Here is a 17,318-nt window from a genome sequence, read left to right as displayed (position 1 = left end):
AGAAGACTCTTGAGAGTCCCTTGGACTGCAAGGAGATCCAACCAGTCCTTTCTAAAGGAGATCAGTCTTGGGTGTTCTTTGGAAGGACTGATGCTGAAGCTGAAACTCCAATGCTTTGGCCACCTGATGCGAAGAGTTGACTCATTGGAAAAGACTCTGATGCTAGGAGGGATTGGGGGCAGGAGGAGAAGGGGATGACAGAGGATGAGATGGCTGGATGGCATCACCAACTCGATGGACATGAGTTTGTGTGAACTCCGGGAGTTGGTTAAAAACAGGGATGCCTGGCATGCTGCAATTCATGGGGTTGCAAAGAGTCGGACACAACTGAGCGACTGAACTGAACTGAACTCCACCAGTGAAGTGATTTTAAGATAAGACCACAAATTCTTTTCTACTTCACCCTTTTAGAAATGAGGACTAATTCCCCTTAAGTGTGGGCTGGACTATGTTATTTGTTTCTAACAAATAAAGTGAAGCACATGGTGTGTGATTTTGGAGTCCAGATTATAGAGTCTGTGGCCTCATGCTTGTTCTCTTTCACCCTCTCACTTGAAGCTTTCATTCCAGGGCGGGGTAGGGTGATGGTGGCAGTGGTGGGCAGCTGCCATGGCATGGGGACTCTCAGGCAGCCTGTGGAAAATTCCACAGAGTAAGGAACCAAGGCCTCCAGCCAGCAGCCATGTGAGTGCACCATCTTGGAAGCAGCTCCAATCAGACCTTGACTGTTTGCAGCCCCACTCAACATCCTGACTGTCGCCTCACAGGAGATCCCAAGCCAGACCACCAGCTAAGCAACTCCCAAACTCCTGACCAGCAGAAATTGTGAGATACTCTGTTTATTGTTTTAAGCCACTGCATTTTAGGGTGGTATTATTCAGCAGTAGATAACTGTAACAACTGGGATTACAGTCATTGCAACACAGACAGTGGTCCAAAGTAATAGATCATTAATATAAAGTCTGCACCAATGTTCCATTACTTAATACCACAGTTCGCTAGCACCTCAAAAGTCTGGGGAGGAAGAAAAGGAAAATAAGCCAAAAACTTTCCATTCAGTGCTTGTCCCTGGCAAAATGAATTTGTTATTTTGAAGCATCCCAAGCTTTGTTCCTGTGTAACTTTCCTCCGGCCAAGTGAACAAGACCTCAAGTGAAGCTGCATCCCAAGCTGTGGTTTATATATTAATATTCATGCGATCACCCTTTTTGAGTAGTTTAGATAACACACATTTCCTATTCTAGATTTAGACATTCTTAGATGGGCAAAATTGGACCAGAAAGGAAGGAGGGAAAGAGGAAAAGGGGTGGAGAAATGAGCAAAAGTGAGATCTATAGTCTTTATTAGCTCGCCTGGAAGCATCAAAAAATAAGGAAATTTCATATTTGAGCAGCTAGAGGAAAGGTGGCCTCCTGCAGTTCAAGATTTTATGAATTTTGTCCCTAAGCTTTTCATACCTATCTTGATTTATTAGCCTTTCTCAGCATTATATCTTGTAGACCTGCCAGAAGAACACAGTGGAATGAAACATCTGGCAAATTTTCCCAGATCCTATTATGAAATATCTTCAATCTTCAATTCAGTGAAAAGTAAACAAGTCATTGTCTTCCCCAGAAGTGATTCACTTTGCTGTCAGAACCCATGAACTGCAGAGGATGGAGGTTTCTGGGTCCCTCCTCGGGCTGACGGGCACGTGGGCCCTGTCTTCGGCAGTCTGGCTTAGCTGAAAGGATCACAGAACTCTCAGATACTTCACCAAAATAAATACATCTTCTTGCTCAGTGAGGTGGTTATTTTTATTAATTTCTGAGTGATGTGCTTTGATGCTGTTAAGGGGTCACTTACGAATTGATATTATATCAGCGAATAGTAATTGCTTAATTTCTGCAAAAACATCTAGTTTCATTTGCATTCCAGCCTTCCAACCCCAACACACACACACAAAAGACAACGTAGAGAACATGGCTACCTACAGCTGCTTGTAGTATCACATAGCCAGATTCCTTTTCAAAGAGAAGAATTCCAGAGATTTTTCAACATCAGCCTGCTCTGAACTTGAATTAAAATGCACACTATTTCTAAAATCTTTGTATTTGTTAAACATAAAACAAAGAGACTGACTACTATGCTGGTGAGTCTATCCAGGGATTTTTTTTTTTTTTCCCATCAAGGCATCTTCAGAGACATGACACACAGCCATACTAAGCAGATACCCTTGACTGACAGACAGGGAGTCCTGAACCAGAAGGACTTGAAACAAACACAAACTAGCTTTTAAGTTCCCTGAGCCTCTGAGTGACTTAGCTTTTAAGTTCCCTGAGCCTCTGAGTGACTTAGAACCAGATGATTCTATAACAACACATATGAAGAAATTAAGGTTGAATGTGGGAAAAAAATTTGGTCAGTGTTTCAAATAAGTGATGTCAGTGCGGTGCAAACAATTCAGATATAGGATGTTGGGAAAACACAACTCCAAAATTAGAGTGAGTCAACTTGATCGTACAATCACCGCTGCTCTACTGCAGAGATCCAGCAATGACTCACAACAGTACATTTTAACCGTTGCTAGCATTTGATCCCTGTGACACCTCCCAGACTGTCTCAGCAGTCCAGAAAGCAGAACCCCTTCTTTCACAAGGAGCTCTGGTTCATTTTTACAGAGATTAAGTTATAAAGAGGTTAAGTACAGAATCCATAGTTGTCTTTTTTTTTTATTTTTTATTGAAATATAGTTGATTTACAATGTTACGTTAGCTTTAGATGTACAGCAAAGTGATTCAGTTATATATGTTTAGTTTCTTTTCCATTACAGGAAAAGATATTGAATATAGTTCGTGGGCTATACAGGAGGTCCTTGTTAATGATCTGTGTTATATATAGTGGTCTATATATTTAATCCCAGACTCTTAATATAGCCCTCACTCCCCCTTGCCCCTTTGGAAACCATAAGTTTGTTTTTTATGTCTGTGAGTCTATTTCTGCTTTGTAAATAAGCTCATTTGTATGATTTTTTTTTTAGATTTTTACATATAAGCAAGATCATACAACATTTTTCCTTTTCTGACCTTCTTCTCTTAGTATGACAATCTTTAGGTCCATCCAAATTGCTTCAAATGGCATTATTTCATTCTTTTTTATGACTGGGTAATATTCCATTGATTAAATCTTTTTAATGGTTCCCATTTCAAGCATGGTGCTGGGCATACAATAAACATTTAATAAATACTTGTTGACGTGAAAAGATGGGGATAGTTTCCATCATTTTGGATCACACTTTATATATTAGCTATGTATTTCTTGCTTTTCTTCTTCCTTTTAAAGCTAAATGAAGGCAGAAAGGGGCTCAGGTACTTCCTAAATTTCCGTCTCGAAATAAATGAGCCAGCTGGAAACTCTCAAACTTTGAATCTCTAGTAATTTTGTTCATGCAGTTCCTCTGTCTTTCTCTCTTTTTGATTTCACCTTAATAAGCACTAAGCCTATTAATGCTTCCACTCAGGGATGCAAGCAAGGGAGAGAAGATGGAACACCACCTGCATTTTGCCTTTCCTTTTTCTCAGGGAGCCAAATTATGTTATTTTTGTAAAAGCATCTCTCCTCTTTTCCTCTCATCAGCCCCAGTCATCTCTCCTATCTGACAGTGGGCAGCTTGGCATGGGGGCCACTTATCTTGGTGGGGATCTGGTGGTGGGCTTTTAAAGCTGCCCCAAGCTGAGCTGGAGGTCTGCAGTTCTTGGCACTATTTATTTAGGGAAAAATAAAAGTGGAGGAAGAATCATTGCTGTCTCTTCTGGTGCACTGGTGTAGAAAATGTTAGTGAACATTTTCATTTTCAGCTCCAGTTTCTTAATTCCTTACGGTGGAAGAAAGAAAGAGAGTAGGCTAATCAACCTGGGAATTCACAGGCCCACGCTCATGCCTGGCAGTTTTTTTCTGTAAACGTTGTAATAGGGTTCAGGAATGAGAGACAGAGGCGTGGAAGAACATCTCGAGGCAGTCTGCTCCTATCAGTACTGTTCTCTCCTATCACAAACAGTTATTCTGTTTGTTAAGCCTGTTTGAAAATGCTAATCCAGGTTGGTTTATGGTTGGCCTCAGCCTGTAAGTCTGCAGGCCAGCCAAGCCAGGCAGCCACAGTGACCCCATTCCCTGTCCCAGCCCTACCTGTGCGTCACAAGCCTTGTGGAGGACCAGTGTGCCACAGCGTAAACAAGGGCAGTGAAAGCTTAAGCTAAGAGCAGCCAGCTTCAATATTTTCTTGTGCTCAGTCACTCAGCCATGTCTGACTTTTTGTGACCCCATGGGCTGTAGCCCATCAGGCTCCTCTGTCCATGAATACTGGAATGGGTTGCCATAATCCCTCCTCCAGGGAATCTTCCTGACCCAGGGATCAAACCCACATCTCCTGCATTGGCAAGCGGGTTCTTTACCATTGAGCTACCTAGGAAGCCCAGTACCAATATCAGCCCACCACTTACCAACATTCGACAAACTCTTCTTATATCATTTGTTGTTCTTTAGTCGTTACCTTGCGTCCAACTCTTTGCAACCCCATGGGCTGGAGCCCCCCAGGCTCCTCTGTGCATGGGATTTCCCAGGCAAGAATACTGGAGTGGGTTGCCATTTCCTTCTCCATGACATTTTCTTGCTTTACATGAAAAACATTGGCCAAGCTTCTTCCAAACCTGCTTTGGAAACCAGGATCCGAAAGCTGTGGTCAGGAAGCAGTCAAGGAGGCTAAATGCAGCAGCGAAGGAGAATCCTGATTCCTCCACCAAGCCCCTCACATAGAATGGGGGAGGAGAGCTGGCGTGAAAGTGAGAGAGTAGCTTATTGTTGTTGTTGTTTAGTCACTAAGTCATGTCTGACTCTTTGTGACCCCATGGACTGTGGCCCACCGGGCTCCTCTGTCCATGGAATTTTCCAGGCAAGAATACTGGAGTGGGTAGTCATTTCCTTCTCCAGGGGATCTTCCTGACCCAGGGATTGAACCCATGTCTCCTGCATTGGCAGGAAGACTCTACCACTGAGCCACCAGGGAAGCCCCATAGAGTAGCTACAAAATATTTAATGCAAAGGAGTGGGCTCCTCATGGGCTGCTGAGTGGTGGCATCTCAGGGGCCCTGAGCTGTTGGTCCCGGACTTGGTTCATATACATGGGTCCTGCTGGCCTGGAGGAAAGATCCTGAGTGCCAGAGGCAGACACTAGTTCATCTAATCTCGGTGCCCATAAAATAGAGAAATTAAAGTCAGACATGAAAAATAAGAAGAGAAAGAATGGTTCCAGAGCCAGCCAAGAGGACATGCAGGCAGCACACGACTTAGCTGTATCTCTCCTCCCTGTCCATCTAACCCGGGTTATACTGTTTTCTGGGCTTCCCTGGTGGCTCAGACAGTAAAGAATCTGCCTGCAATGCAGGAGATCCCTAGGTTGGGAAGATCCCCTGGAGAACGGAAAGGCTACCCATTCCAGTATTCTGGCCTGGAGAATTCCGCCATCCCTGTAATTCTTAGGCAGACTTCCTCAACCCCCTAACTCACCTCTAATCTTTTCTTCAAATCTCCTTGGCTCTGCAGCAATTAGCAGGCCTGGGGGTGCAGGGCCTGCCGAGCTAGGCGGCTCCACTGTCAGTCAGCAACCTAGTGCCGGCCGAGGAGTGTAGGAGGCTGTGATGATTTACTAGGTTTATTCTTTCTATCAATATGAGTAATCAGGCCAAACTACTATTTTTTTAAAGCCAGGAATTAACTACTCCTGAGGTACCATTAAGCTGAAATAAAATGATTGGTAGAAAACTTTAGTGTGCCATTATGCTAAATATGTAATGGTATAAGATTAGATTGCTTTCTGCTCTCTGTTCTTTTTGTCTTAAGGTCTGACACTCTGTGTAGTATCATCAGATGATATGTATTTTCCATCATTAAACCAGGTAAAATGTTGCTTCTTCACTGTCTGAGACTTGATGAAATTGTTTCATTTGGGTTGCTTTGTTTGAGTTTTGGGAGATGATTTTTTTTCTGTTCTTTTTATCTATTGCTATTGAGTGGAATTTACACACAGATAATGGTTTATAATGTATACACCTGTGTTGAATTTACATACAGATAATGAGTTTTATAAATGTATATATCTATACATGTGTGCTAAGTCGTTTCACTCGTGTCCGACTCTGTGCAACACTATGGACTATAGACCAGCCAGGCTCCTCTGTCCATGTGATTCTGCAGACAAAAATGCTGGAGTAGGGTCATCATGCCCTCCTCCAGGGGATCTTCCTGACCCAGACATCTCTTAACATCCTCTGTCCATGTGATTCTGCAGACAAAAATGCTGGAGTAGGTCATCATGCCCTCCTCCAGGGGACCTTCCTGACCCAGACATCTCTTAACGTCTCCTGCATTGACGGGTGGTTCTTTACCACTAGCGCCACCTGAGAAGCCCATAAGCATTTTAACCATTTCCCTAATCAAGACATAGACTATCTCCATCATTCCAGAAAGTTGCCTTCTGTCCTTCTCCAGTGACTTCTAACTACCTCTATGCCCTGAAAGATAACTACTGTTCTGATTTCAAAGGTTAGTTGCATCAGTTTTTAAATGTCATATACATAGAAGGATACTCTACATAGTCTTTCGTTGTTTGCTTCTTTTGCTGAGCAAGTCTCTGCATGCATAAGTGATTTGTTCATTTTTATTGTTGAGTTGTACTTCATTATATAAGCGTTCCACAATTTGTGTATTCCTCCTCCTGTTGATGGACATTTGGGTAGTTTCCAGTGGGGGCTGTTGTGAATAAAGCTACTATAAAAGTTCTTGTGTAAGCCTTATCTGTGGGTATGTTTTAATTTCTCTCGGGTAGCAGTAGAATGGCAAGATCAAAAGGTAGATGTGTGTTTAACACTATATAGAACTGCCAAATAGTCTTCCTGATGACTGCAACATTTTTCATTTCCAGCAACAGAGTATGAGAGCTCTGGTTGTTCCACATTCTAGACACATTCTTTGATTTCAGCTATTCTAGTAAATGTGAAATGGCAATTCATTGTGGTTTTAATTTTCATTTCCCTGCTGATAATGATACTGAGCCTTTCTTCATGTGATTATTGGCTATTTGCATATCTTTTTTTGAGAAGTATCTACTCAAATATTTTCCCCATTTCATTGTTGAGTTGTTTGTCTTTTTTAATTCAGTTATTTGTAGAAGTCTTTATATATTCTATATACAAGCTCTTTGCCATATCATGAATATGTTCTGTAATCTGTGGCATATCTTTTCCTTTTCTTAACAGTAGCTTTTAATAAGAAATTTAAAATTTTGGTAGTCTAGGTTATTGACTATTTTCCTTTATATTTAGCATTTTTGTTTCCTCCAGAAAACCTCTATGTGTTTGGGTGACTTTTTGATTGAAACTGTTAAAAGAACATTTTCTAAGTGTTCTCAAGAATAAACATTTCCTGATTATCTACGTTCACAAAAATTTTTATTTTCATTATTTTTATTTTATTCACCCAAATGTAGTGATGTGCTGGTAAACTGGCTTTCTCAGCAAGGGAAGCCCTGGTTTATAGTATTTGACAATCTCCATGGTATAAACACTACGACAAGGACTAACTTTCAAGCTGTGTGTGCGCTAGTGGCTCAGTTGTGTCTGACTCTTTGTGACCCCATGGGCAGTAGCCCACCAGGCTCCTCTGTCCATGGAATTCTCCAGGCAAGGATACTGAAGTGGGCAGCCAATCCCTTCTCCAGGGAATCTTCAATACCCAGGGATCAAACCCAGGTCTTCTGCATTGCAGGCAGATTTTTTACTGTCAGAGCCACCAAGGAACCCAACTTTCAAGCTACCAATGGTTTAACAACTGGGTTACAAAATTTCTGAATATTTAACAATCCATTGTCACTAGCTATTTTGTGATTTCCTCCAGTACACCATTGCAATTGACATGTGAAAACAAATGGCAAGGTGTAAACTCTTGGGGAAGAGCTTGATCCCAGGGACATTGCAATGATGCCATGTTTTAAGGAACACTTAGTGACCCAAATTGGAGAGTCAGTGACCATGACTGAAAACAGAGCCTGACCTGACTTCCCACTGTGGCTACTATTAGCAAAAATGCAGAGATGGGTGATATGAGAGTTAAAAAATAAAGACTTAAAATGGGAAACCCACCGTTCTGACAAATTAGCATAAAAGCAGAAGCTCTGTGATATTCCAATTATTGGGGAGATCAAGAGGCAACTTCCTCCTAAAGATACGAAAGGACACTGAATAGAAGGTTGAAGGACCTCGTAAGGCTGGAGGATAGACATCTAGATTATGAACAATGGGAGCCGAATAGAAACCAAGACAGTAAGTGATTCGTGAAGAGACCCAGGGCCCATCTTGCCTAGTGAAATCACTTGGAATAAGAATCAAACAATAAATGGCAAAATCCTAGTGAGATGGTAAGTGACACATTCCATCCACAGCTGCTGTGGCCAAATGGGCTGCCTGATGATTTGACTGAGGAAATGGTCATGGAACCAAGACCTCCAAGTCATAAGAAAGAGTCTCACAGATGACTTTCTTTTCATCAAAAAGATCAGAAAATGTATAGCAGTAAGCTATACCACAGCAGTAAGCAGAAGGAGGTGTTTCATAGCAATCATTCTACAAAGAATTCGCATATTAGAGTAGAAAAAGCCTGGAGATTGGCAGCTGTGCATGGTTTTCTGTAGAAGCAATAATAGAAGTAGAGCAAGAGAAGCTCTTTATTCTTTCAAAATTAAGCTTTGGCCAATATGAACTAGGATTTAGAAGTATTTCCAGTAAATATGAATACATAGGCTTCCAGGTGGTGCTAGGGGTAAAGAACCTGCCTGCCAAAGCAGGAGACTTAAGAGATGCAGGGTCACTCACACACACACACACACACAGGGAAAGCAAAGAATTCCCTTCTCCTCAGCAGAGTTAAGTAACCGTGAATACTGTGTATGTGAAAACCACCTAAATGCCCAGGAATCGATAAATGTGTAATTAATTAGGAAAGAGTAAATGGGCTTCAAAAAGAATATTTAAAAGAAATTGTAATTATATGAAAGTATTTAAAGTTTAAGTAAAAATATAGGAAAATATTGAGCATCTATTACTAAGCACCTTTTACTTTTATAATAAAAAAAAAAAAAGAATGTTTCATCATCACCTGAAATAATGGAATCCACTGAGTTACAAAGCTCCCAGGAAGATTATCTGCCATTTGCAGACATTACCATTAGAAATGGTAGGTAATGATGTGCTTGTGTTTCCTATAGTATTATGTTTGTAAAGGACTTTTATTATTTTTTGATAACAACTACATGAGCTAGGTTTTCCTGCCATGCAGATAATAGAAACAACATAAGATCAGGCAAAAGACAGAGCCAAAGTCAGAGCAGTGACTTTGATACCCCTTATCCAAGGACATTGGTGGTGGGGGTGTCCTCTGTGACTGCTTCATACTTTCCTCTTTCAAGAAACATGGTAGCAGTTCACATCTTCACCTCCTGGGAAGTATGGTCATGTGATTTCCTTTGCCAAAGAAATATGAGCAAGAATGATGTGTTTCACTTCCTGGTAGAAACTTTAAAAGCCAGGGTACAATTAGTCATCGTCTCTTCCTGGGAATAGGAAATCTATGAATATCCTGGGGACACATTTAAAAATGAAGCCTCCATAAATCTGGATCTCTGAGATCCCCATCTTTTTCACCAGCTTTGGCCATGTTGCATGAACATGAACTAAACTTGCAATGTGCAAAGTCATTGAGATTTGAGGGATGTTTGTACAATTCAACTTATATTTTGCTCAAAACAGAAATTACTTTTTCACAAAAGTAAAATGGCTATCTCATCGTCCAATCTATTCTCAAAGACAATTGAATATTGTCAAAATATCACCCACAGTACATTTATTAATTAGAAAGAAAAACAAGTTACTTTACAATGGAGAAACCTGGCAGACATCATTGCAATCATACGATCAAAATTAACACCAGTCACAGGACAAATAGACATCATGTGACCCTAGATAGGATATACCGTACATAACTCCAATATCTGTGATACTCCTTCCACAAAATAAATAACTGGGGCCTAAGCATGAGGAAGGGCTTCCCAGGTAGCTCAGTGTTACTAAAGAATCCACCTGCAATGCAGGAGACACATTTCAATCCCTGGGTTGGGAGGATCCCCTGGAAAAGGAAATGGTGATCCACTCCAGTTGTGTTTTGTTTTGTTTTGTTTTCCCCCAGATTGCCTGGGAAATTCCATGGACAGAGGAGCCTGGCAGGCCACAGTCCATGGGGTCGTAAAAGAGTCAGATACGACTGAGCAACTAAATAATAACAACAGTCTAGAGGAAGCATCAGAAACCCTAAATTGAGGAATTTCTAAAAATGATTTGTTTACAGTCTTCAAAAATGTCAAGATCATGGAGATTAGAGAAGGCTAAGGAACTTGTCCAGGTTGAAATGATTGAGAGACTGACAATAGTCTTAATGGTTGATCCTGTGTAGACCTTCTCTATAAGGGATGTTGCAGAGACATTTAGCAAATCTTGAATGCGATTCTGGGTCAAAAGTATATAGGAGGTTTCTCTACTATTCTTATGACTTTTCTATAAGATTGGAACTGTTACAACAAAATATTTCACGAATCTCTTTGCCTGGCACAATAGGTTCCCAGAAGCTTGTAAAGAGAGAGTTGGGAGCAGGGAACCAACAGGGGACACTGTGCCTGGCAGAGGCTGGTGTATGTGTTGTAGTCGCTCAGCCATGTTTGACTCTTTGTGACCCTATGGACTGTCGCCTGACAGGCTCCTCTGTCCACGGGATTTCCCAGGCAAGAATACTGGATTGAGTTGCCATTTCCTCCTCCAGGGGATCTTCCTGATCCAGGGATTGAACTCGGGTCTCCTGCATTGCAGGCAGATTCTTTTCCATCTGAGCCATCAGGGAGGCATCGCCAATATTTCTCAGTCTTGTCCAACCAAATCAGCCTCTTGTGTTCCTCCGTTGCTACATTGCAGTGAATGGGTCACAGGGACTGTTAATGAGATGGGATGGGTAAAGAGGCTTTCCTGTTTCTGGAAATTCTGCTTTGTACAGTCAAGTAAGAGAAGAGTAATTTGGGGAGCACAGGCAAGAGGAGGATGAGAGTGAGGGCCCAGAGGTAACAAGCTCAGAGGCACTGAAAGAAAAGTGAAAGTGAAGTCACTCAGTAGTGTCCGACTCTTTGTGACCCCATGGACTGTAGCCTACCAGACTCCTCCATCCATGGGATTTTCCTGGCAAGAATACTGGAGAGGGTTGCCATTTCCTTCTCCAGGAAATCTTCCCGACCCAGGGATTGAACCCAGATCTTCTGCATTATAGGCAGATGCTTTACCATCTGAGCCACCAGGGAGGGGGTTGGGTCCTAGGCAACTGAGCAGACAGCAGACCCTGATGAGAAAGGCAGGAGTGGTGAGCAGTGAACGAGGGAAGGAAAGCACAGTCAGAAAAAAGTAAGGGAGCATACATAGTTGATGGTATAAAGATTATACTACGAGGATCGTGATGAAGTATAAAGTTGGGAACGATCACAGCCTAGTATTCAAAAGTGGCAGAGAGAAAAAAAAGGGAGACTTCCCTTTAAAATCACACCCTAATAGCAAGAAAGAAACCTGTTCAATACCTTAGTAACTAGATGAATATCCAGTGCTCAGAACATCATTATGGAATCAGAGACAACAGAAGGGAAGAGGGAAAGGCTGACCCAGGATTCCTAGTAACGACCCCAGGCTTCTGAAGTGACCAGCAGGAAGACATATAGATGTCCCTTGCACAGCCTGAGAGCATTCATCTTTGGAGGCTGAGTACCTAATGCAATTGCCAGTCACCTAGAAGTTGCTCAATAAATGTTACGTTAACTATCCAAGGAATAAATGTTTCTCTTAAAGGCAAATAAAGAAAAACAGAGAGGTCTGTATCATTAGGTAAAATCTCTGGGAAATTATTAGGAATAAATAATTGTATATAGCTCTTTGTGATGACCCAGATGGTTGGGATGTAAGAGTGGGTAGGAGGGAGGTCCAAGAGAGAGAGGGTATATGTATGTTGCTGCTGCTGCTGCTAAGTCACTTCAGTCGTGTCCAACTATGTGCTACGCCATAGACGGCAGCCCACCGGGCTTCCCGGTCCCTGGGATTCTCCAGGCAAGAACACTGGAGTGGGTTGCCATTTCCTTCTCCAATGCATGAAAGTGAAAAGTGAAAGTGAAGTCCCTCAGTCGTGTCCGACTCTAGTGACCCCATGGACTGCAGCCTACCAGGCTTCTCCATCCATGGGATTTGCCAGGCAAGAGTACTGGAGTGGGGTGCCATTACTTATAGTTGATTCATTTCACTGTACAGCAGAAACTAATACAACATTGTAAAGTGATTATATTCTAATAAAAATTAGGTTTAGGTTGCCTTTTACATTTTATTTTCAAAGAAACAAACCCTTGCAAAGATTCTAGCCAGTAATATATCACCCTAAATAGTGGGTTTAGTAACCATTTCTAGCTAGTCTTAAGAAGACTATATAAAAATTCAAATAGACCCTGACTATGGAAAAGAGAATAAATGATTTTGGAGAGAGAGAAATTTTTTCCTGTTTTAAAAGGAGATGTTGAAAACTGTCCTTGTCTTATAGGAAAGACTGAATTTTACAGAACGGAAAGAATCTTGAAAGTCGTAGAGAGTAGTAGGCCATCCTGAAAGGTAAGACGGCAGGTAGAGTTATCGATTTAATGACTTCTGTTGACCTCTGTTGATGGAGAAATGTTGGCAGTTGAGAATAAACAGCCAGAAGGGACCAGACATCTGGTTGTCCTAAAGTCACAAAGCCATAGTCATATCATGATAAGGGACTGTATTAGAGTTCTCCAAGAAATGGAACCAACTGACTATATAGGAAAAAATTTATTATAAGAAATTGGCTCACACAACTGCGGAGGCTAGACCGTCTCACAGTCTGCTTTCTGCAAGCTATAGATATAGGAAAGCAGGTGGTAGAAATTCCAGTCTGACTCCAAAGTTCTGAGAACCAGGAGCACCAAAAATGTAAGACCCAGTCTAAGGACAGAAGAGCAGTGCTCAGCTCAAGCAGTCAGGCAGAGAAAGAGAGTAGTCTCCCTTCTTTCACTTTTTTTTTCTCTGTTTAGGCCCTTAAAGGATTGGGTTATGTCCACACTAACAAGAACAATCTGCTTTACTCGGTCTACAGATTGAGTGCTGATCCCATTTGGAAACACTTTCTGACACACCTTGAAATAATTTTTAGCTAAATATATGGGCACCCAATAGTCCAGTCAAGTTGACATATAAAATTAACCATTGCAGAAAGGGAAGAAGGACTACAGAGGCTCTTAATGAAAGTGAAAGAGGACAGTGAAAAAGTTGGCTTAAAACTCAACATTCAGAAAACTAAGATCATGGCATCCGGTCCCATCACTTCATGGCAAATAGATGGGGAAACAATGGAAATAGTGACAGACTTTATTTTTGGGGGCTCCAAGATCACTGCAGATAATGACTGCAGTCATGAAATTAAAAGACGCTTGCTCCTTGGAAGAAAAGCTATGACAAACCTAGAGAGCATATTAAAAAGCAGAGGCATTACTTTGTCAACAAATGTCCATCTAGTCAAAACTACAGTTTTTCCAGTAGTCATATATGGATGTGAGAGTTGGACTATAAAGAAAGCTGAGCGCCGAAGAATTGATGCTTTTGAACTGTGATGTTGGAGAAGACTCTTGAGAGTCCCTTGGACTGCAAGGACGTCCAACCAGTCCATCCTAAAGGAAATCAGTGCTGAATATTCATTGAAAGGACTGATGCTGAAGCTGAAACTCCCAATACTTTGGCCACCTGATGGGAAGAACTGACTCATTGGAAAAGACCCTGATGCTGGCAAAGACTGAAGGCAGGAGGAGGAGGGGATGACAGAGAATGAGATGGTTGGATGGCATCACTGACTCGATGGGCATGAAGTTTGAGCAAGCTCTGGGAGTTGGTGATGGACAGGGAGGCCTGGTGTGCTGCAGTCCATGGGGTCACAAAGAGTTGGATATGACTCAGCAACTGAACTAAATTAAAGTCTTCTCTAAAACTCTTCTTTGAGTGAAAGGAAAGAGAGACTGTTTTCTCAAGTGATGTGGTAGGAATTTAACTAAACCAAGAGAGCTACAAGGACATAGACTGATTATAAAAAACCTTTTTAGATACCGAGTTCTACAAACATAGAATCCAAGTAAATGGTGACAAGGAAAGTCATGTGGGAAGAACTTTCTTCGAAAACCTGAAATATTACTTGAATTCCGTTCTGCAGAGTGAAGTGCTTTTGAGGCTAATGAATCGATAAAAAATCAATCTTCTCTTTTTCTTCAGAGAAGAACTCGTCCCTCTCCCCTCTTCTCCCACTAGATTGGCTTTGTCTTCCTAAAATAAAACTCTAGCCAAAAACCTGAGTGAAAGATTCTGAGCATATGGGAACTCAGTTTCAGCTGATGGCCTGAGGTGGTCTTACTCCCTCAGGAGCAATGTTTTTTGTTTGTTTGTTTGCTTTTAATGTGGATCATTTTTATTTATATAAAGACCATTTTATAAATCTTTACTGAATTTGTTACAGCACTGTTTGCTTTATGTTTTGGTTTTTGGCTGCAACGCAGTGGGATCTTAGATCCCTGATCAGGGGTTGAACCTGCGCCTGCCACATTGGAAGGAGACGTCTTAACCACTGAACTGCTAGAGAAGTCCCTTGGGAGCAATGTTTATGGAAGAAAGAAGAAAAACATCAGAGAAGCCAGAAAACCCTCAATTAGGTGGGAGCTGGAGACACACAGGCGGAAGAAATCTACATCTATGTGTTCAACAAGCAAAACTGAGCTCTTAGGATGCACAAAGCGCTGTTCTCTGCACTCCGGCTCTCTTCCCTACTGAGAACGCTAAGCAGAAGTCATTGTCACTAGTGGAAAGGTATAACTGAATCATAGTGAGAAGAGAAAGGCAGACTGTGGAGGCCAAGACAAAAAAAAAAAGGCTAGGACTTGGTCTACTAAGAAATGGGAAAGTTAAAGCTGCTGGGCTGTTAGGGTACACAGATGGGCCATTGTTTACAATGGGCATTCATTGAGGGAGGAACTTCTCTGCATTTTGAGACAATTGTTTTACTGGCTTTCCATTTGGAGCAGCTCACATACTACTTCCTGGACTTCCCTGGTGGCTCAGATGGTAAAGCGCCTGTCTATAATGCAGGAGACCAGGGTTCAATCCCTGGGTCAGGAAGATCCCCTGGAGAAAGAAATGGCAATCCACTCCAGTACTATTGCCTGGAAAATCCCATGGGCAGAGGAGCCTGGCGGGCTACAGTGCATGGGGTCGCAAAGAGTCGGACACAACTGAGCGACTTCACTTTCACTTTTCACTTTACATACTACTACAGGACAGGATGATGGAATTAACTTTTGAGGTCATCCCAGATTTTAAATTCTGTGTGCTTATTTATGTTTCCTATTTTGCCTTATTTGTACACTGTATCTAAATCTGCATAATGCTTTAAAGGGTAAGTTCAGTCACTCAGTCGTGTCCAACTCTTTGCAATCCCATGAACAGCACCATGTCAGGCTTCCCTGTCCATCACCAACTCCCGGAGCTCACTCAAACTCATGTCTATCAAGTTGGTGATGCCATCCAACTATCTCATCCTCTGTCGTCCCCTTCTTCTGCCTTCAATCTTTCCCAGCATCAGGGTCTTTTCCAGTGAGTCAGTTCTTCCCATCAGGTGGCCAAAGTATTGGGGGTTTCAGCTTCAGCATCAATCCTTCCAATGAATATTCAGCACTGATTTCCTTTAGGATGGAGTGGTTGGATCTCCTTGCAGTCCAAGGGACTCTCAAGAGTCTTCTCCAACATCACAGTTCAAAAGCATCAATTCTTCGGTGCTCAGCTTTCTTTATAGTCTGGCTCTCACATCCATATGTGACAAGTCACTGAATTAAGCATCCTGAGATCCAGAGAAAAAAGGAGACGTGGCCTCTGTCTTTGAGGAGATATAAGAGGAAATAAAGCAAGTGCCAAATTATATTCTATTTTAAAAGTTGTATCAAAACAGTAAAATTAAATCACAAGCAAAACCACTTCAGACTAGACAATCAAAAAAGTTGTGGTCGACTAACTGCAAAAATTTCCCAATTCTTCATTCTTCCTATCCATGTCCGATAAAATGTGATCTTGCAGTTCCTACTATAAGGGTTTGTATCGAGTTTATTGCTCTTGAAACTGAGTTGGACTGGTGATTTTCTTTGGCCAATAGAAAGGAGCAGAAGGAATGGCATGCTGGTTCTGAGTTTAAGCCTCAAGGGGTCTTGTACACTGCCTGTTTCTCCCAGAACTGCATCACCACCGTGAGACCACGTCCAAGCTAACACACTGTAGTATGAGAGACCGTGTAGGAGGAAGGAATAGCCGTCCTGGCTAAGACCATCCTAGGCCACCTCACAGCCAGCCAATCCCCTTACATGTAAGAGAGTCCAGCCAAGATGAGCAGAACTTTGCACCATCACAGAGCTGTCTGCGGATATGTGGGTGAACCCAACTGAGACCGTAAGAACCATACCGCTGACCTATATATAGACTTGTGAGGACAAATCAATGTTTACTGCAGTCTGCTCCCACAGTTTTGTTATTTGTTACTCAGCTACATTGTGCCAATTCATAACTGATACCAGAGGCTTCACGAGGCAGTCATCTTTAACAAAGCCATGAAGAACGAGGAGAATTGTGACAGGCAGTGTAAACAGGGAGGATTTCACGCCAAAAGAATAGCATGAATAAAACCATGGAGCAAGAAAGTCCGAGATATATTCTCAGAATGGCGATAGCTCAAAGAAAAAGTCTCAGAGTTTCAAAATGACTCAATCATGTTATCAGCTCCAAGAATGGATCTAGAAGGGTGGTTGTTCTCTAGACAAGCAGCCCTATTGAAAGAGGTTTCATTCTGACATAAGGTTCCTTAGATGCTGGGGCCATGGAATAGAGTTTACATTCCTCAATGGGCTGAGGCAAAGAAGGTACAAGACGTGGGAAGAGTCAAATGTCGTAGCTGCACCTGTTTTAACACATGCATCTGAGTAGAGCAAGGAAGCAAATACTGTCTTAAAGTGAAGATAACATGACTGGATGGTACAACAGGGAGCTGAAACAAGTGAATACAGATGTTTTTGCTGAGACACATTTTTTGTTTCACTGAAACTCAGAAGCACTCGAGTCACATTTTTG

This window comes from Bos indicus, chromosome 10 (genome assembly GCF_029378745.1).
Source record: "Bos indicus isolate NIAB-ARS_2022 breed Sahiwal x Tharparkar chromosome 10, NIAB-ARS_B.indTharparkar_mat_pri_1.0, whole genome shotgun sequence".
NCBI lineage: Eukaryota > Metazoa > Chordata > Mammalia > Artiodactyla > Bovidae > Bos > Bos indicus.
This window is presented reverse-complemented; position numbering follows the sequence as displayed.